This window comes from Chinchilla lanigera, unplaced genomic scaffold, assembly GCF_000276665.1.
Source record: "Chinchilla lanigera isolate Chin_1 unplaced genomic scaffold, ChiLan1.0 scaffold00011, whole genome shotgun sequence".
Classification (NCBI taxonomy): domain Eukaryota; kingdom Metazoa; phylum Chordata; class Mammalia; order Rodentia; family Chinchillidae; genus Chinchilla; species Chinchilla lanigera.
This window is the reverse complement of record NW_004955412.1, coordinates 21,361,000-21,369,495: the sequence shown is the minus strand read 5'-3', so window position 1 is coordinate 21,369,495 and position 8,496 is coordinate 21,361,000. Positions and strand designations below refer to the sequence as shown.

At 34.0% G+C, this 8,496-nt stretch overlaps 1 protein-coding gene across 3 annotated transcripts in view; it reads right to left on the bottom strand.

Annotated features, from left to right (window-relative positions):
• Positions 1-8,496, bottom strand: part of Arhgef12 (Rho guanine nucleotide exchange factor (GEF) 12) — a 153,281-nt gene that overhangs the window by 128,456 nt on the left and 16,329 nt on the right. The gene's annotated exons all lie outside the window — the stretch shown is intronic.

Below are 8,496 nucleotides of genomic sequence, written 5' to 3'. Positions count from 1 at the left end.
TAATTATAATACCTGTGAAGTACTTAAAATATGCTTTATATGTGGAAGCTGATTACTGTTACTAAATAAGGAAATTAGGAAACAGTTGTAAAAGTATCATAAATGTGAATGTAAACCACTGTTAGTATCACAGAGTAAACACAAAAGTGAAAATTTGTTAGATGTGATAAGTCTGAAGTGGATTATGCTATTTGTGAGATAACAGATTAATCTTCAAAAATAAAATTTATATGGGAAATAAACATGGATACAGGTATCTATAATAAATTATTTATCAACTGTAATTAGGTTGTGTATTCCTTCACTTTTTTCCAATCTGACTTATTAACTTCATCAACCCTCAAAGACAATAGAACAGTCTCCAGATTAGTTATATCGATGACAGTAAATTATTCAAGCTGGATAAGCAGAAGTCTCCTAACTGCTAACAGTGTGAGGAAGCAAGGCTAGCTAAAATAAGATATGGTAAATATTTATGCAAAATTAACAGACCTTTACCCCACAGGGAGTCTGTAACCATGGGAAAAATCAGCTTCCCAGAACTTAGTATAGCAAATGCCTGTAGATCTCCCTAAGGGCTATAAAGTCTCTATATGCGTAAGACTGCTTAGAAGACCACTGTCCTTTGCATGTAGTCTCTTTGTAAAATTTAAACCAAGTAAAATTCTCAAATTATAGTTCTCTCTACATAAAAACAATACTTATTCAGTAAAAGATTTAGTTTATAGGCTTTTTTTTAAGTCAACTATCTGCCTACCTCTGTTCTAGGTTTTCTGGGGTTACTAAGAAAACAACTTATGGTTAAAAAGGTTAGGCTAAAACAACACACCTAAATAGCCTTAAGCAAACTTTTTCCACGTTATAGCATAAGAAGTGGCTAGACTACAATTACTCATTCCACAGAATTTCAGTAGCAGGAAAATGAAAGCATTTACAAAGAAGATTTGAAAAAAAAAAAAACATAGAAGATTTGAAAAAAAAAGACACTAAGATTAAAAGTAACAATGTTTTATGGTTCAGAAGATGAATCTACAGCTATAATAAAAGAAACAATCACTTAATTCTATAAACATAAACTAAATGATAAAAAGGAAACAAGCTGTGTTAATGAGACATCTTTTTAAAAAATCTCAGTTGCCACCTAGCCAAATATAAGATTCTTGCTACAAATATCACGTAACATAATTGTCTTATATCACTCATGCTTCACAAAAGCCCAATCATCTACTATTATAAGGTATATGCTGCCTTCCACCATTCTCCCCTTATATATTCAGTAGAGCAAATTTTGGGGTCACTTCTTGGTGCTTTGTACTTCTGCAATACCAAAAACTATACAATTTATATTAGATAGACCTTAAACTTCCTAAAAGTACATTAGAATAATGACATAAAACAATTTATAAGCAACACAGATCAGAAAGTGATTTATAAGCAACACAGATTAAGTTCCAAAATTGTCCAGTGTTTAAAGATGTGTGTGTGTATTTAAAGCAATGAATCACAAACTTAAACACAATGTAGCCATTCTCTAGAGGAAATGAGACAAAATCTCTCCTGTCAGGAAAAAAGAATAGGTAAGTAGGTGATTAAGCATAGAAAGAATAAGATATAGTTATACAGTAAAATTATAACATGAAGACAGCACTTCAACAGTACTGAAGAAAAAATGCACTATTTTATCCAATGGGTTCAAATAATCAATAGGCTGATCTATATGAGCCAATCAATTCGCAGCAAAATTGAGACCATTAGTTCACAAAAACATTTAAGAAGAAGGGCACTAGAATTTCAACTATTCTGTTTGAAAACTATGTGATCTTGAGTAAATCAGTGAAGCTCTCAGGGCCTCACTAAATTACCAAGTGCCTAAACTGACCTTAAATTTAAGATTTTCCTGTCTCAGTCTTCCAGAATGCTAGGATTACACAGATGTGTGCCACTAACATCTAATTCATTCTTGTCTGTTTTTAAATAAAAACAATAATTAATTTATACAGTTGAGAAGATTAAAAACACAATGCATGAAAAACACCTAGAGCAGGGTGTGACAGCACATGCCTGTAATCCCAGCGCTCTGGGAGACTGAAGCACGAAGATTGCAAGTTTGAGCACAGGATGGGCAATTTAGCAAAACCCTCCCTCAAAATTAAAAATAAGCTGGGGATATAGTTCAGTGCAAAGGCCCTGTAGTTCAATCTGCTACTGGGAAAAAATACAAAAAGAAAAAGGAAAGGAAAAGCAAGCAAACACCTAGAACCTATCCACTACTTATTGTGTACTAAATATAACATTCTTTCATATATCCCAAGTTTCTCTATAAGACTAAATTTTATCTTGTTTTTTAAGGCTCATTTTCACCTATATCACATCTTGCCACCATTCACCCAAAATATAGCAATAGGCATCATGATTTAAACATTATCTTAAAAAAAAAAAAAATTTTGCTAATCATACTACTGGTTTCCAGAATCCTTCACTGACCAAATTATCAGCACAGTTACATTTTCACAGGATGCACAAAGCGTAAGAATAAGGACTGCTACCTTCAAAGAGGTCAATGAGTAGAGACATGTCCTTCCAGAAGCAACTGAAACAATGCCTAATGCACAAAATGTGATTCCTCTATCCAAAAGTAATAAAGATCTTGATTTTCTTAATTTTCAGCTTAATTTTCAACTTAAACCAATGCCCTTTCCACTTCAGCTTAAGTAACTCACTAAAATATAATTTAACTGAAAAATAGATTTAAAGGGAAGATGAAAGGATACTACGTGATAGGAAGTAATCATTTCTTAATTTGGAAAATAAGATCAATTTAATCATTAATTATGATCTCATGCTACTACTTCCCTAAAATAAAAATGATTTCTTGCCTTAATTGCCAGAACTAATCAATAAATGTCACTCTTGAAGGTAAATTTCTCAATTTATAGATATAACTCACCAGCTAGCAAGAACTCAAAATAACTCTGCCACAACAATGACCTACATAAAGCATTCAATATTTACTGAAGAAATTAATTTTTTTTTTTTTTTTTTTGGTTTTTCTCCGGTACCGGGAACCGAACTCATGACCTTGCGCTTGCCAGGCAGGTGCTTTTGCCGCTGAGCTAAATCCCCAGCCCCTACTGAAGAAATTAATTAATTAATGTTGGTAAGTATAGAACTGCACAAATTCTTTATAGCTAGAAATGCCTCAAACTTACCCTGTTTTTTAAAATTTTATTGGGACATTTTGGATATGCATAATAACAACACTCATCACAGGGAATTTGTACCTGCACATGATATATATTGCTTCTTATGTTTTTCCCATTCCACCCCCTTTCCTTTTGTCCCTCTACCCCTGCTTACTTACAAAAGTTTTGTTTCCATTTTTTCTTTTCTATTTTTTTTTCCTCTCATTTCTCCCCTACCCCTTCTCAATATCATCATCATTCAGTTTCCTTTCATTGCTCCTTCCTTACAAAAGCAAAAAATGAAAATACATATACATACACACATTAAATTTAGGGCTAAAATATCTTTTCCTTTAAAAGTTACCTGTATTTCTAACAAAAAGATTAGTCTCAAAAAAAATCTCTCAGAAGTCAAAATTAGGAATATAATTACTAATATTTATCCACACAATATTTGACTTAATCCTATTTTTGGAAACAGAATTGCACCCTATCCTCTATTAAACTATAATTGCAAAGTCAAGAGCTTCTCTTTTTTTACTGTACATCCATAACATAATGCCTCTTTCTCTGCACAACCATGAAAATGATAAATAAGCTTATTAATTACCTGACATTTTGAGTCAAAATGGAGACTTTAAGGCACTCAAATGAACTAACTTAAGCAGATGACAGTAGCTTTGAGAATTTCTAAACCAATTTAGATAGACTCGCTTCCCTTCATATAACCTTAGGGACTGCCTTAATTATGGATATGATGGATCCTTTCTCTGCACAACCAATAGCACAGATGAACGCAGGATTTTTATAAATGATTCTGATGTTCTCCTCCAGAATAAATAACATCATTGACTGAGAGTTCCCAGAAGACTTGGAGCCATTAAGAGCTGGGATTCCTTTTAATTGGCATCATTCCAACAGAGGCTCAGTGAGAAATGAAACCTCCTGCAAATCAAATCTGTTGCAATGTTTTTTTTTCCAGAAGTTAATTACCTGCTTCTGCACCCTCCTCCCCAACTCCCAGTAAAGGAGAGGCTGGAAAAGTAGATGACACTTTGCTGTAAGCCTCCTCCAGAAATACTAAAAATGAAATCAAAACAAGCTTTGCCTATCAAATTCTAGATACACTCTGAACATCGGCTCCTCCTTGATACCTGTCAGTCTACAGTACCATGACCAGAAAACAATGAGACAGTGGGAATTTACTATAAGAAGTTATACTTCAAAACACCATCTTTTAGAGATACTTAGTGAAAACTACTTTTATTTTATTTATTTACTTACTTATTTCTAGTATTGGGAATTGAACTCTAGTATTGGGGAGTAGCACTGAGATACTGTACATCCCCAGCCCTTTTTGACTTTGTATTTTGAGACAGAGTCTCAGGCAGGGTTTAATCTTGCAGTCCTCCTGTCTCAGCCTCCCAGTGTGCTGGGATTACACACATACGCCACCATGCCTGGCTTTTAATGAAATATTTATGGGTGTACTTATGATACCCAGAAACTACTTCAAAATAATCCAGTGTGAAGAAAGGGAAAAGAACAGATGAACCAAGACTTGCATTGGTAATTTTTGAAGCTAATGATGAAAACACAGAAGTTCAACATATCATTCTCCAAACTTTTATATATGTTTAAATTTTTCCACTTATCCTTAATATCTACTGCTCACTCCCCAGGAGGAAAAAAAAAAAAAAACTACCCTCACAAACTCAAAACAATCCACATAACAAGCACTTGACAATTCTATCAGTTTGCTCACTTTCAGATCTAAGCAAAGCAAATACAGTTTTGCATATAAATGGCACAGATACTGATCTCAAAAGAAAATTCCCTCAATTTCTACTTTAGTATGATAGCTAAACTGATGAAGAACCTTAAGTGTTATGTTTTGTGAGTAGGCCTTCACTAGTACTGCACAGAAGGTATTTACTCCATTAAATTGACTCACATGTAGATACAATTTAAAAGAAGAGTTAATTCCATTCAACTCAGCTATTCCCCTTCTAGGCCTCTTCCCAAGAGTTAAAGACATTATATTAAAGTGACACATGCAGACCCATGTTTATATCAGTTATTCATAATAACTAAATCTTGGAAGTAGCCTCTATGTCCATCAACAGATGAATGGATAAAGAAAATGTATTTCCACACAATGGAGTACTACTCTACCATAAAGAAGAATAAACTGGAGTCATGTGCAGGAAAACGGTGCATCGCAAAAGCATAATGTTAAATGAACTAAATCAGACACAAAAGCTTCAATGTTGTATGGCTTCTCTTATATGAGAAATCCAAAAGACAAATAAAAAGCAACAAAAAAATTAGATAATAGTAAATACAGAGGTAGGTCTTTTGTAAATGGGAATCAGACCAAGAGATACAGGGAGGGGGAAAGAGGAGAGGAGAAATGGATGAAAAAAGCAGTGAGATGTGTTACATACATGTACTGACTGCCCACACATGTAATCATTATGCACTATTAGTACTGATTAAAAAATCAAAAATTAGAAAAGGAGGGGCTGGGGATTTAGCTCAGTGGCAAAAGCGCCTGCCTGGCAAGCGCAAGATCGTGAGTTCGGTTCCCGGCACCGGAGAAAAACCAAAAAAAAAACAACAAAAATTAGAAAAGGAGAGTTGGAAGAAAAAAATAACGAAAAAAACTCTAACCATAACTTGTGATTAAACAACACTGAAACCAAGTTCAGTAGAATAACACTTTATTACATGAACCTGCAAACATGATTAGAAGTATGTCTGCACTTTTAATCTCAAGATCTCAAAGCACTTTACAAACATTAATTTAACCATCATATCATCTGAGAGGTAGATATTATACAATTATAACCACCTATCCTGCTGCTACAAAATATTTAAATACCCCTTCAGCAGTACTTGCCCTGAGAAAGTCTCGCCTAAACAGCCAATAAAATAGGAAATAAGCTGACAGTACATGTGCCACCAACAATCTCCAAAAAGATCAGACCTTCACCCACAAGAACCACTTCCTCTGAACAGACCACAGCCACTGCACTGGCAAACCACAACATATCAGCTTTTGTCTGGAACACCGGCCGATAACCCACTGAAAATCTACGAGAGGATATGGTTAAGCACCTCCACAGGATTTCCTATTTCCTGTCGATCCATGTTACTCTTCTGGATAAGACAGCCACTTTCTGCATTACATGACCAATTTAAGGTATAATTCCTTCAGATGCTAAAAAGTTCCCTTCAGTTTTTGAGACAAGGTCTTACTAAGTCACCACGTTGCACGGCTGGGCTTGAATTTGTGATCCTCCTGCCTCAACCTCCCAGACTGCTGGGATTACAGAAGTGTACCACCATATCAGGCACCCCAGGCACTCCAGTTTTTAGTTCATCTTTTTGTGCGTGTGGTGCTGGGAATCAAACTCAGAATCTTGCACTTGCCAGGCAGGAACTTGTGCCGCTAAGGTATATCCCCCATCCACCTCCAGTTTTTCCACAATAAAATAATCTACACTTTCTGAACCCATGACAGATTTACACAATCCCCTTTGATCTTTTAGATGTGTAAACTGAAAAACAGCATTTATAGGTAAATTTGAGCAAAAATGTAGTCTTAGAGCAGCACCTTTTGAATGACAATATGCTTTTTAATGTCTAAAGAAAAAGTGTGGTGTCTAATTGCAAGCAGGAACTAAACCAGGTTTTCTCATATATTTCTAATTTCTGCATAAATTGTTACTCACACAGTCCTAAGACGGGAAACCATTTTTTATTGGCTCTTAGGTTTACTTGTCTCTAGACACTGGGAAGCCTCCCAGGTCTGTCATGTAACTATGATTTCAAAAACCAGGACTCAGCATTTGAATTAGTAAAGTATCCTGTTTTGGTATGAATCTAAAGTGTCAGTTGCAGTGATGCATATTAATTCAAGAAGGCAAACTTAGTGCTTTTCTTTTACAAAATGTCAACAATACATGCTTTGTAATTTGGACAGAGCTTCTAACCTTTGGCACAATTATGTATTACCTCTGTAGAATCAAAAAACCAAAAGTTACTCCAGGCATTAACTTCATAGGTATTTCTCGGAGTTAGCTGCTGTCTTACAAATATCTTTCTTATATGGCTATCTTAGTATTCCAGACATTCTCAGTTGAGAAAAAAATGTTCTAAATTTAGCATGCTTCCAAGATTCTTAAATTACTAGCAAAATACAAAAGAATAAGGACATATATTTAAATAATCTCAAACTAAATTAATATCAAAGATAAAAGTCTAACATTAAAGAACTCTATAATCATATTTTATAATTTAAATATGTACTTTATCTTTGTTACTGTCTCTTATCAGTACGTAGTAACAATTCCTATGAATACAATGGCAATAAAGTAAAATGTTATTTCAATTTTAACAATAGTCCATTTTACAGGAAAAAATACTGCTAAGCACTGCAGGTCTATTTCTTTTCGTTAAAAAAAAAAAAGAGAGAGAGAGAGAGAGAGAAATAACAACAGACCAAAAGAACAAAAGTTAAAACTTACTAAACAATAACAAAAAAGAATGTAAGGTAACACAGACTGAAAGCCCACTGAGAAAAAAGGTAACAATGTCCAGATGTATCTCATCACATAGCAACAGATATTTTATCTTAAAGCTAAAATCAAAACTCCTCACTTACTTTAGAGATGTTTTCTCTTCACTTCTGGTTGAATTTTCAATCAGTAATGATTGAATAGTACTTCTGCACTGGCTTTTTGTCAACTATGGGACACTATAGTTGCAAGAATCTTTTTGTAAAGAAGTCATCTTTATCCTGAGTAACTGTTTAGTTGATTTGGTAATTATGCTGTTTGTGTAAGTTTGTTTCATTTAATTATTATATATGTTACATCTATTCTAAAAGGTAGCAAAAATAAAAGTGGAACAGTGGATGTGGCTCAGTGGTACAGTGTTCCGCATGTAGGCTGTGGGTTCAATACCCAGCACTGAAAAAATAAAAATTAAAAATTTTGTAACTGAATTAAAATGATCTTGAGAATCTCTTTCCCTTGTAATTTGGGGCTATGCCTGGAAAAAAATCAAAGTGTCAAGCCCCTGTCCAAAATTACAGTAAAACTAAAGTTCGAACTAGCTTATTTAGAATATGCCAAGATAAAAAACAATATAATATTCTTTACTAGAACTAATTTTTTTTTTAAAAAGCATTTTGTAGTAAGAGAGTAATTGGAAAGAAGCTAATACAATATTAGCTTTTATTTTAAAAAAGCTAGGGACAGGGTTGTCTTTTTTTAAGACAATAGATTAACAGAAAACACAGAACTTA